This window comes from Anastrepha obliqua, chromosome 2 (assembly GCF_027943255.1).
Source record: "Anastrepha obliqua isolate idAnaObli1 chromosome 2, idAnaObli1_1.0, whole genome shotgun sequence".
Lineage (NCBI taxonomy): Eukaryota > Metazoa > Arthropoda > Insecta > Diptera > Tephritidae > Anastrepha > Anastrepha obliqua.
The window spans coordinates 43,395,565-43,408,420 of NC_072893.1; positions in this window are offsets into that span (position 1 = coordinate 43,395,565).

The window sequence follows — 12,856 nt, forward strand, 5'->3', positions numbered from 1 at the left end:
AATAATCGGATGAAGTCCACTGTATTGTTTCAACTCCATAATTCAAAATCCACCTCCTTTATTTTAGTAATCAACACAGCCCCATTTAAGTCCCACAAAATCCGTACCTGGTGCCTAGTTATACAAAGTGAAGTCCAAAATAAACAAGACTGAGCTAAAATACAAACGACAGGAGCTTTGATCGGATAACTTCGGGTTTATTTATTTAAAATAGTCCCCTCTGGCCTCGATACGCTGTTTTGCGCAATCTAAAAGCTTTTCGAAAGAGTGTTTCAAGTCATTGAACGAAATGCGTTTCAGGATGTCGGTACAAGCCTTTTGGATGGCTTTTACGGACGCAAAACGTTTTCCTTTCATGACCAAAGGTAATTTTTCGAATAGGTAGAAGCCACAGGGAGCCATATCGGACAAAAACGGTGAATGATTGATAGTTAAAATGCGATTTCTAGCCAAAAAATCAGTCACAAGAGTGGATCGATGAGATGGTGCATTATCATGCGAAGAGCGCCAGCTTCCTTCCTTCACGGCATTCAGGGCGAATTCAACAAATGCGATGCAACAAACGCTTCAAAACGCCAAGATAGAAAATTACATTAACAGTTTGGCCCGTTGGCACGAACTCCTTGTGGGCACCTCTCTTGGAATCGTAAAAACAAATGAGCATCGACTTAATTTTTGATTTCTCCAAACGTGATTGTTTGGGTGGTGGCTCGTCTGGGGCCTTCCATTCGGCACTTTGGGCTTAGTTTCAGATTCTTGTTGCAAACACCACGTTCCATCACCCGTTAAAATGTTGTAAAGGAAGTTCTCGTCTTTTCTCGCCTCTTTAATGACGTCTTTCGGATGTTGAGTTCTGAGCGAATTTTGGTCTTCAGTTTACTTGTACGGAATGAAACGTGCACATACCTTTCGTAAACCCAAATGATCAGTAAAAATGTGATAAATCGATGTTTTGGAGATATTCAACTCAGATTCCATGAATTTCAACGATGATTTCGGTTCATTTGTGATAAATTTACGAAGAATTTCGATGGAGTTTTCGGTGATTTTGGGCGGCCCGTATTTTCATTGTCATTTATGTCCTCACAGCCATCTCTGAAACGTGTAAACCACTCATGAGCTTTGGCACGAGATAGACAATCATCGCCATAAACTTTTTTCATCAATTCAAATGTTTCGGTAAAACGTTTACCGATTTTAAAACAAAAATTTGATATTAGCTCTTTGTTCGAAACTCATTTTTGTACCGATGACACAAACCACAAAGATACTGACACTTTAGACGCAATAACTTCGCTTCCACTGAACCGAGAGTCACCATGCTTTCACTGGAAGTCAGCTAGGGTAGTAGCTTCCAACGGAGTAACTCATTAAAAAGATGGCGCTATCAGAAACATTTTTATGAGAAACACTTATTAGAATTGTTTGCCCCCTGCTTTGGTCACATTACCAAAAGTAGGCAATAAAATTGATCCACTTAAGACACTTCATTATTTTTCCCCAAATTGCTTTGATGCAACCAGCGCATGCACGCTGTACCCAAGAGAAATTGCACTCATTTAGGCAGCTAATTAAACTTAATTTAATTACCGAGTATGGGAAAATGTTAATCGAAAAATAATTAAATTGCTGTTGAGAAAATTGCTCGAAGCAGAGCACCGAGGGCATAAACAAGAGGAGCATCGATAATTCGCTAGTCGCTAGACAAACAACCCTCATACTTACAGAGCGTATTTGGCATGACGAAATATTAGCTGAAGATTTATACAAACACATACACACACTTGTGCTATGCGTGCGATGGCGGATGTGACTAAAACTACACGTAATATGTGCGAGCGGATGTGTTGGTAAAGCCGCCCATTAAGTAATGCTTTCAAATGTATATGAAGGCAACTACGTAGAAAACTGGTACGGGGCAATGTTTGCCCATCTGCCAATATTTGCTTAATTAATAGCCAAATTAAGAATACGAAATCCTTAGTTTGCCTAAATGCTCGATAGGGCAAATTCGTTCTCGCTCAGTGGACTCGTATACAGTGAGCCAAGTACTGGACAAAACAAAAAAATGCAAAACTTGCTTATTTGACAATTCGTTTGAATGTATTGGTTGAAAATTTTCATTAAGCGCCTAGATATGTACACACTAGTGTTCGGCAAGGGTCTATCCTGTGTCCACTTTTATTCAGTCTCTTTGTCAATTATGTTTTTACCGTTTGTGAGTATGTGAATGTCCATGCGTATGCTGATGATACTCGTATAAAGAGTGGTCAAGTTTCAAGGGCCGGTCTTGATTTTGAATAAAATACAATTTTTTTAGAAAATTATTGTCATTAATCTTTATTATGATAGTATTGTATGGCTCAATTATGTATAGAATAAAATAGTGGCCAAATGGCCGCCGCGTTAGCGAACACTATTCACAGTAACTGTGAGGCCTGACCGGCCTCATTTTGCAAAAAAATACGGCCCATAAACCGCACCAAACAGTCACTCTTTGTGGGTGCATTGGTTTTCACTTTCACGGCAATCACTCTTGGATTATTATTCCTCAAAATGCGCCAATTGCGCTTATTGCCGAGTTCACTGAGGTGAAAATGTGCCTTATCACTGAAGATGATTTTCTTCGAAAATTGGTCATTCACTGTTGCCATTTCCTGCCACCATTCTGACCATTGACGACGCTTGAAATGGTCAAGACTCTTTAGTTCTTGAGTCAATTGCACCTTGTAAGCGTGTAAATGCCAGCCTTTATGCATAATGCTCATCCACGACGAGCGTGAGAGATGCAATTGTTGGGCACGACGACGAGTTTGGGTGGACGGCTCTTCAACCACCCTATCGCGAACAGCAGCAACATTTTCTGCAGTACGAGCGGTACGAGCATGCACTGATGTTTTCACATCTCCTACAAACCCGGTTTGCTCAAACTTTTGCACAATTTGACCTATTGTACGCACATTTGGGCGATTAAATTGACCGAAAAAATCACGAAGTGCGCGATATGCATTTTGATTTGAACGTCCGATTTCATAATAAACCTGAATAACTTTAACGCGTTGCTCGATTGTGTATCTTTCCGTTGTTCAAATTGCGCTATCGCTAAACAACTATCGCGCTATGATAAACAACTTTTTGATGCCAGAAATTGAAGTCTGTGATCTCCACAACATTTGGCCCCAACAAGACGGCGCCGACGCTACTTGTCCTACAGCCCGTGACACAATAGATTTACTGTGCCGTGGTTTCGGTGCCAGCTGCTGGTATCAGAGGAAGAGGAAGGCCTTCTCTGCGTTTCTAAAGATCAGGTGAAGAAGGACTTGGCTTCACTTGGTGTGTCCAACTGCCGCCAAAATCGCGCCAATTAAGAAGAAGAAGAAAGTTTCGGTGTGCAATTTATCTCTCGTCTCGGACCGGTGGATTGGCCGTGTAGCCGAAGATCGCTTGATATCACGCCTTTGGAACTTTATTTGTGGGGATATGAAAAGTCGAAATGCTTAATGGATAAACCAGCTTCTATTGAGTCAATGGAATCCAACATTACTAAAGTTGTTCACCGACCGAAGTCCTTCAGCGAGTCGCGAGTCATTCAAAATTGGTGTTTACTGATGGCTGAATTACGGTGCAGTTGTGGCCAAAAAGGCAGTTGTGGCCAGTTGAAAGGGATTATCTTTAAAAAATAGATGCCATGAATGGTTCTACATAGAAATAATGAAGATTGTCCAATCAATCAATTTAAATTCCAATACCTCTAAACTGAACATCTTTTACTGGCTAAATTTGTGAGTAGAGCTACTTGATATCAAAGGTTTCAAATACTTTGGACATGGCCTACAATTTTTCTGTATGCTCAAGTATTTTTTTTTTTTTTTTTTGTCGGGACAACTAGCAAGTGCAGCACTCAGACATTAATTAAGTCCGTTGTACTACGCTTGGATTCCCTTTTAATTTTCTTTAAATCTACCCTATCTCCCAAGAAATCTGAGTAGATCTTGTCAGGAGCCAAGGAGCCAAGATGGTCGCTTCTTAACACATCAGTGCCGAAGACCTCAAACCTGATTCGAACGAAGGCGGGGCACACGCACAGCAAGTGGTCCGCCGTCTCATCCTTCTCTTCACAAGCTGGGCAGAGTACTTTGTCTGAGATGCCCAACCTTTCCATGTGCTTCGCCCACAGAAAGTGGCCCGTCATCAGTCCAACCAGCCGTCGGCACACCCCTCTGCTTTATGACAGAAGGGTTTGCGACAGTCGATCGGACATGACAGGTTACATCAGTTTAGTCCATCTGCAGTCTCTCTCAGCCTGCCAAGCTCGTTTGTGGGTGGAAGTTACCCATTTGCTAACCACCGCTTTGATGGCCGCAGAAGGGAATGGCAAAACGGGCTCTGGGCCAAAGAAGTTGTCCTCAGAGCTCATCTTAGCTAAGGAGTCAGAGGTCTTGTTACCCGCGTACCCACGTGTCCCGGGACCCATGTTAGTATCAGCCTACTATGTCTACCGACATAGTTCAGCCTGTATTTACAGTACTCGACTACCCTTGATGCAGACACATATATAGTAGATCTGCATCTCCATCGATTTTCCAAAACAATGTTCATCGGTTCTTGAACTGCATACACCTCCGCTTGAAACACTGATACATGCATTCCAAGAGCAAAGAGCAGTTTGGTCCCGCTGGATTCCACGTAGACCCCAGAGCCGGAGCCAAGCTCGGCCTCAACTGAGCCTCTGGCAGCACTACACTGTATCTCTTTTCAAGTACGACTCAAGTACGACGCATGAAGTCAAGGGGCATGGAGAGAATCGTTGGATTGACGTCCATGCCTTCTCTGTTTTCCAATGCTGGACAGGGGCCGTACCAGTTCCCATTGTGTTTCAGCCTGCAAATGACCTTGAAGGCCTCTCCTTGGATGAAAGCATCAAGTGGTGGTAAACCAATCAGAGCATCTAATGCCGGGCCTGAAGTAGTCAAAAATGCTCCGGTGCAACAGATGGCCACAGTGGGTTGTAGTCTCGATAAGGTCCTCCTGACTCCCACGAGAGAGAGTCTACTCATCCAGACCACTGTTGCATAGTGATAGGTCTTATCGTAGCCGGGTAGAGTATAGTAAGAAGTAAACTGGAAAATTTTTCAAACATTTTTTATAATTCTGAGTTCATTTTAACATTTTTATGAAAGCTGTTTTTATTCTTTTAGAATAAAATATGTATTAAAAAAATTTAAAAACTACGTTAAATTTTTTTAGTGTAACCGGCCGTAATACTTTTATTGTACAATTTATAAAATAAGAGAATTAATAGATGTAGATTTGCCCACATTTCCGCGGCGAACTTTAAACAGGTACTAATTCATGGAACCTAACACTTTATTGGTTAATTAATTTGTATTATATTAATGGATGTACGAGTGTTCATAGTAAATTTGATAGAAATAGTTTGAATGCTAGTCGGCGCACTAAGCTCATACAAACACAATATAATACCCGCATTTTCAAGGCATTCCGGCACGCGGTGCAAATAAAGGGAGGCTTTCGCGTATTGCATTACTACTACTACATATAAATACATATACGCACACAGTTACACAAATACGTGCATATCTATTTATGCTTTTGTACATTTGATAGCTTAACATTGACAGCCAGGGCTGGAATGTCGCGTGCATTGCTTGTTATTTGCAATTGCTCGAGTACTTTATGATTATATGCATGTAACATACATACATATATATGTGTATAGGTATATGCGTGAAATATGACATGTATTTATATGCGTATTTGTGCTGATTTCCATACTCCCTGCAGGGATGTTCAATCCGATTTGAAAGTGGGATATTTTAGTAAATTTGATAGCACGTTTTATTTTTCCATTTCAATATGAGCAACTAATGAGTTTTGTAAGCCGATACCCGCCACATGTTATGAAAAGCATTGACGGTTTCTGTCTAAAATTGCGTTGGTCGAATCCAATTGACTTCATACAACTTAGTTTTTATTAAACCACGAAAAATACCTATTGAAATAAAATTGTAATACAAGGAGAGGTGCAAAATTAATCAGTCAGTAACTCTTTTAGACTACGATATGAGGTGTTACCTATTCAAAACACCATAACTTTTTTATGTGAAATTAGTTTTTATTAATTTCAAAGACAAAATTGTTCAAAAATGATTACAATTTTAAGATATATTCACTTCAGCTCGATATGACCACCTTTTGCCTTGACTATAGCCCTCAAATGGTCAAAAAATGAGTTGCATGCTGCACAAATGTGATCTTGAGGTATTTCGGCCTATTCTCGTATAATTGCCTTTTTCAGCGCATCCATACGGGCATATTTTTTAGTCCTCACCTTGCTCTCCAAACTGGACCAGATGGAATAGCCCATCGGGTTTGCGTCTGGCGAATTCGAAGCCCATTGCGTGGACGAAATGAAGTGTGGAACATGATTTTTTAACCATTCTTGGTTCACACGAGCTTTATGAGACGGTGCCGAGTCCTGTTGGAACGACCATGGTCTATCACCGAAATGTTTGCTTGTCCACGGCTCTTATGCAGCTTCTAAAACATTTTCCCTTTGACACCAGGCTCGATAAAAATGATTGGAGAGCGTCTATCAGCGGTCACTGCGGCCCAAACCATTACTTGCGATGGGAAATTGCTTCGAGTGGCCATATGTAGGCTAAAATTCTCGTATGAGCGTTCGGTCAAGTAAACACGATCGTTTTGAGTGTTTATGAACTGCTCAATTGGGAAATTTTTTTCAGCAGAAAACACAATGTTAGGAAATTCGCCACGTTCGTGCAAGCGCAACAACTCCTTTGCTCTTTCGCACCGAACTTTTTTTTGCTGGAGTGAAAGATCGTGTGCTTTTTGGAACTTGTAAGCCTTGACCTTGAGCTCATTTTTCAATATGCGTCGAATTCTGTCTTGCGATATTTTCAGTTCTTTGGCCATTTTTCTTCCACTTCGACGAGGATTTCGTTCAAGTCGCTCCTTCACTTTCCGAACCATTTCTAGGGTTGTTGCGGTTTTTTTTGGTCCACCTCCATAGCGTTTTGCAATGCTACCAGTATCATTGTAACGTTTTATAGTGCTATAGACAAACATTTTATTCACTTTGAGGTGACTGAGCTCACGAACAATGGCTGGTTGTGATTTTGCAGCCAAATATAACGCAATGATACTATTGAATTCCATCACAGAAAAAAAAATTCAAGAAAACTGAGACGCAAATGCTTTTGATGCTTATAAATGCTTATAAACAATATATTGAACTGTCATGAGAACAATTTTGACGTAGATGTCATGAGATGTTTTACAGATACAAGCGGTGTGAAGTTGGTAACACTTCATATCGTTCACCCTGTATGTAAATATCCCCAGATTGTTGAAACTTCTGCTCGATCACCGGATTTGAATGCCATCGAAAATTTGTGATTGGTTTTGAAGACAAATATAGGAAAGTATGGCATCCATAAAAAATGTGATCGTAAAACGGCGTTAGTCGAAGAGGGGAACCAAAAAAGTCCAGAATACACAAAAAATTGGTTGACCCTATGTAACTTAAAGCTGCAATTGATAATAAAGGATACCCAACAGAGTACTATATACCTTAAAATTTTTAAAATTAGAAATAAATAGTTGTTCTCTTTTAACTGTATTATTTAAGCTGCGGCGCGAATTCTCTATGTGTTTTTTTTTCTTTGCATTGCAATGAAATGAGTTTTTTTTTTTTTTTTTTTTTGTTTTTGTAAGTATTTTATTTGCAATCTATCTTAAAATAATGATATTCAGCAAATTAGGTCTTATTATCTAATAGCAGCGGTAGTATTTGCACAAATGCAAAACTACTTATAAAATTACGATATTTGTTCTAATATTTGATCTTAAATGTATTAAATTTCAATTGTACTAATGAGTTGCTTATCTTCATATAGGAACTTATGTATTTTGTTTTTTATTTAGTGTTGATTAAATAATTTAATTCAGGAAAATTAGAGAAATGGCAAGTCTAAGATACGATTACGCTTCAGTCGTATTGTTTCATTACTTGAGTCTAATAAGCATATATGAGTGAAAATTTTTTTGTATTTTATGTTGAGAACTGAAATAAAAAAAATAAATAAAATATCTCCATACTCTGTTTTTCTCTTTTCACAAAATATTATGAAATGTACTTAGAACACTCAACAAGAAATCGTATCTGCATCAAAAAAGCTGTGAGCGAGGAAACTGTTTAACTGCAGTTAAGGTTAGGTTGAAATGGACTATACACAGGGATGATAGATTTACTACGATTAGCCAATAACTATAGTGAAAAACCGAATTGTGAGGGGAACTTTGAACGTGCAGTGTACTCGTATTCACACACTCGTCCCATCAGTCATTGCTCAAAAGGCAACGAAGCGTCATTGGTTAATTTTTTCGTATATCACCAAAGCAATCTCAGTTATTGTGAACAGACACTGATTCTGTCAAATTCGCTGAGAGCCGAATAACGGTCTGCTAACTAGCACACCTCTTTTCACCATGGAGACAAGTAACTCCGCACGGCAAATCTTGGAAGAAGAAAATAAGAGTTCTCCGGCGGCGTAGAAATAGAACATCATTTTATTATGCATTAATTGTTAGGGACCGAGAAATATGGCAGCCGTTTTGCAATAAAACTGAGAGGCCAGTGAGAGAGAAAGAGCGACAGAGACCGAGAGAGTAGAAAGTGACTTTGACTTCACTTGTTAGAGTTATTACTACTTGAGCGGGAGAACCCAAAAATATGCTTAGTTAGAATCGCCAAAAGAAGAAGGGGAAAGGAGGAATTTACTAAGTAATTGTAGTTTTTCCTATAGGCTTGTTACTGCAGACAATATCCCCTAACCGCGTCTTCATTGAGGAAGCAATAATTTTCCTGAACTTTGCTTATGTTAACTGCAATTTTATACGTTTTAAGGAGAAATTGCAGGGTGGAAGTCAGTAATGTGCATTTATGAGTAAATTTATGTTAACTTATGAGAACGTATGTATGTGTGTGAAAGTGTGCACTACATATGCAGGCGTTTCGAACGGGCATGTAAATAGTGAAAATTAGCTGATGTTGGCATGTTAATTGCGACGTATTACAAGGTTTGTGCTTCAAAATTAATTATCGACTGCAATAATGAGCAAATTATAGGTAATATCAGAGAGACGGTGAAGACAAGTTTGTACATGTAGCGAAGTGCGACGTGGCAGAGCTCGTGTGAAGGGTGAAAACGAGCTACATGTGCCGTGTATGTGAGCAATAACTACTATGTATGTGTGTATGTATGTATACCAAGTATACATATTGATTTGAATATTCAATTGAGCGACATGAAAGAACCACAAACGCCAACAAATTGTCATTCCACTTTGGTATTTGCATATCTAAATACTGGTAAAAAAGTCGCAATTCGGCACATATATCTTCATTTAGTAATAATATTTTCGTGGCTCTTTTTCGGAAATCATCTGTCGTACAAAAAACATGCGGAATTTTCAAATCAAACAACAAACATGAGACCGCAATGTCACAGAGCCGCTTGTGGTCAGTCGCCAAATGCTGCCAGTGGTCAGTTTATACCTTTCCCATGATAATTAAAATCCTCCGCACCTGACCGCTTCTTCACTATGTCTCTCGCCCAGTTGCTTTTATCAAACGTCGCTGCGCAAAAACAAAGCCGCAAAATAATTTGCATTGCCATGTCCAATCAATTTTCACAATTATTAACACGAATACATAAATTAATTTATTAAGCAAAATAATAACTGAATTGGCCAAGCATGGAATATATTAACACACACTTGCCCATACGTGGATATGAAAATATATGAACTATGCAACATAAATAATAATAAGCACGCATTTCACCTTAAAAAACACGTCCAGTGAAATTCAATAATGTGACATTTATTGCAACTGAAACATGATTTTAATGCAATGCCATATTTATTGTTTTTGTTGTTTGCGTATACAAAAGTTACGCAATAAAATACCTTAATTTAGCTAAACACGTCGAAAATTAACATGGAAATATGCAATTTGTTAGAAATTCTAATTTCGGTAGCAATTAAAACGATTGCTTCCTACATATTTATGGTATATAGGAATGTGTTTGTGTGAATATCCTTGCTGGAAATGCACTCCGTTGTGATTTTATCCTTTTTTAGGATAAGGATAAGGCTACATGATGCATATCCGATTTGCAATTGGAGAATGACACTCACTTAAATGGGAAATTAAATTATTATCTAATAACTTCCGAAATATGTTTCAACATATTTACAAACGAATTAAAATGAATTAAATTAACGCTAAAAATTCTGTCTAGGAAATTCATTTCATGAGCGTAGTTAACGTCTTATTTTGGTATCAGAAGGCCAAGGGTGGCTAAGTTTAAAGGGCATATGTTGAATGTGAACCATACCTAAACATCAATCTTTTTTGTACATTCAATTTGAAATTTTTCAATTTCAGACTAATTCAATTCGAACCATCGAAAGATACACAATCGAGCAACGCGTTAAAGTTATTCAGGTTTATTATGAAAACGGGCGTTCAAATCAAAATGCATATCGCGCACTTCGTGATTTTTTCGGTCAATTTAATAGTCCAAATGTGCGTACAATCGGTAAAATTGTGCAAAAGTTTGAGCAAACCGGGTCTGTAGGAGATGTGAAAACACCAGTGCATGCTTGTACAGCTCGTACTGCAGAAAATATTGCTGCTGTTCGCGATAGTGTGGTTGAAGAGCCGTCCACCTCAACTCGTCGTCGTGCCCAACAATTGCACCTCTCACGCTCGTCGTTGATGAACATTATGCATAAAGACTTGCATTTACACGCTTACGAGGTGCAATTGACTCAAGAGCTAAAGCCTCTTGACCACTTCAAGAGTCGTCAATGGTCAGAATGGTGGCAGGAAATGGCAACAGTGAATGACCAATTTTCGAAGAAGATCATCTTCAGTGATGAGGCACACTTTCACCTCAGTGGATTCGTCTATAGGCAGAATTGCCGCATTTGGGCGAATGATAATCCAAGAGTGATTACCGAAAATCCAATACACCCACAAAGAGTGAGTGTTTGGTGCGGTTTATGGCCCGGCGGCAAAATGAGGCCGGTCAGGCCTCACAGATACTGTGAATAGTGTTCGCTACCGTGAGATGATAACGAACTTTTTATGGCCCGAATTGGAAGATATGGATGTGAACGATATGTGGTTTCAACAGGACGGTGCCACTTGTCACACAGCTAACGAAACAATGGCTCTTTTGTGCGAAAAATTTGATGGCCGAATAATCTCACGTGGCGGCGATGTCAATTGACCGCCAAGATCATGTGATTTGACACCGTTGGACTTCTTTCTTTGTGGTTGTTTAAAAGAAAAGGTACGTCGATAAGCCAGCAACAATGCAAGAGCTAAAGGATGAGATAATTCGGCACATTAACGGTATATAACCTCAATTGTGGCTGAGCGTCATCGAAAATTTGAATCATCGGATGGAGGTGTGCCGCCGAGGCCGGGGTGGCTATTAGGTGTATGTATTATTTCATACGTAATTGAGCCATACCAATATTATCATAATAAAGAGAATTGACAATAATTTCCTAAAAAAATTGTACTTTATTCAAAATCAATAGCGGCCCTTGAAACGTAACCACCATTTAGAAGGGTTAAGCAACTCTTTTTATGTTGAAGGCGAAATGCCAATCTTAGAGTTACTTCTAGATAAAATGCTAGAATCTATGCTTTTCTTAACTAATTTAATATAATGAATTAGTGTTTGAGAAACATTTGCTTCTTCGAGTTATAGTGCACAATATAACCAGTCTGAACAGTGGGCTTAAACGATGCACCCATTTCAGTCGCACAGCTACATCCAGATTTACATTTACTAAGTTGCTTCCAACAACAATTATAGGCACTTTAGATTGTTACAGTGCTATTTGAGAGATGAGATTAATTGTAATTTGAGTCACAGTACAAACCAGCAGAGGCAGCGACGTCAGAATCAGCTACAGAACAAAGTCCAATATTCTTTGTACATCCAACATTACCAATAGGTACATTAGCTGCATTAATAGGTGCAGCAGCAGCTGACTCCGTCGCCGACATTGATGTCGTCTGCGCTCGCACTACATTATTGGAGTCATCGTATTAGAGCTTAACACAGTAAGTAGAGTGAGATTATCATTGGGCGATAGGCGAAGGTGGAGACAAATTAACCGAGAGAGGCTGTTCAGTTATTGCAGTGTTGCCTTTGTTGGTGTCTTTGTTTTTAGAGACTTGATGTTTAGTTTTTGCGGTCAAATACTTGCTATTATCTTTCCGAGCTGCACTGCGATTGGTTGTATTTGCATAGTTAGCAACAACATTGCGTAAACTTGTAATTTCAGAAGTTAACGAAGATATCATTCTTTAGTGCGTATGGAGAACGAACTTCAGCAAACGAGCTACATATCACACTTTTGGGATAACTGGGAATTAACACTACTACATTTACCACAGTAAGTATTTGCTCATTTTCGGAGCGCAGAGCAGACAAAGTTTTAGTAATATCGAGCTGCGTTATATGTTGACTATTGGATTTATTACTTGAATTAGGAATAGAGACAGCAATAGGGGGCGGAGAACAAATAGATGCCCGACCCGTAGGGGGGGAGCCTGCTTTAGAGGCTTCAAAAAATCGATTTTTTCGTGGATTTTTTTGGAAAGGAAAGAAATATTAGATTGAAACGAAACTTTCAGGTTTCATTGTTATATATTTCAGCAGTCTTCTCAAATTTTTTCATTAAAATATATGCCATATTATGCCTGGTACAAGCATTTTGCGGA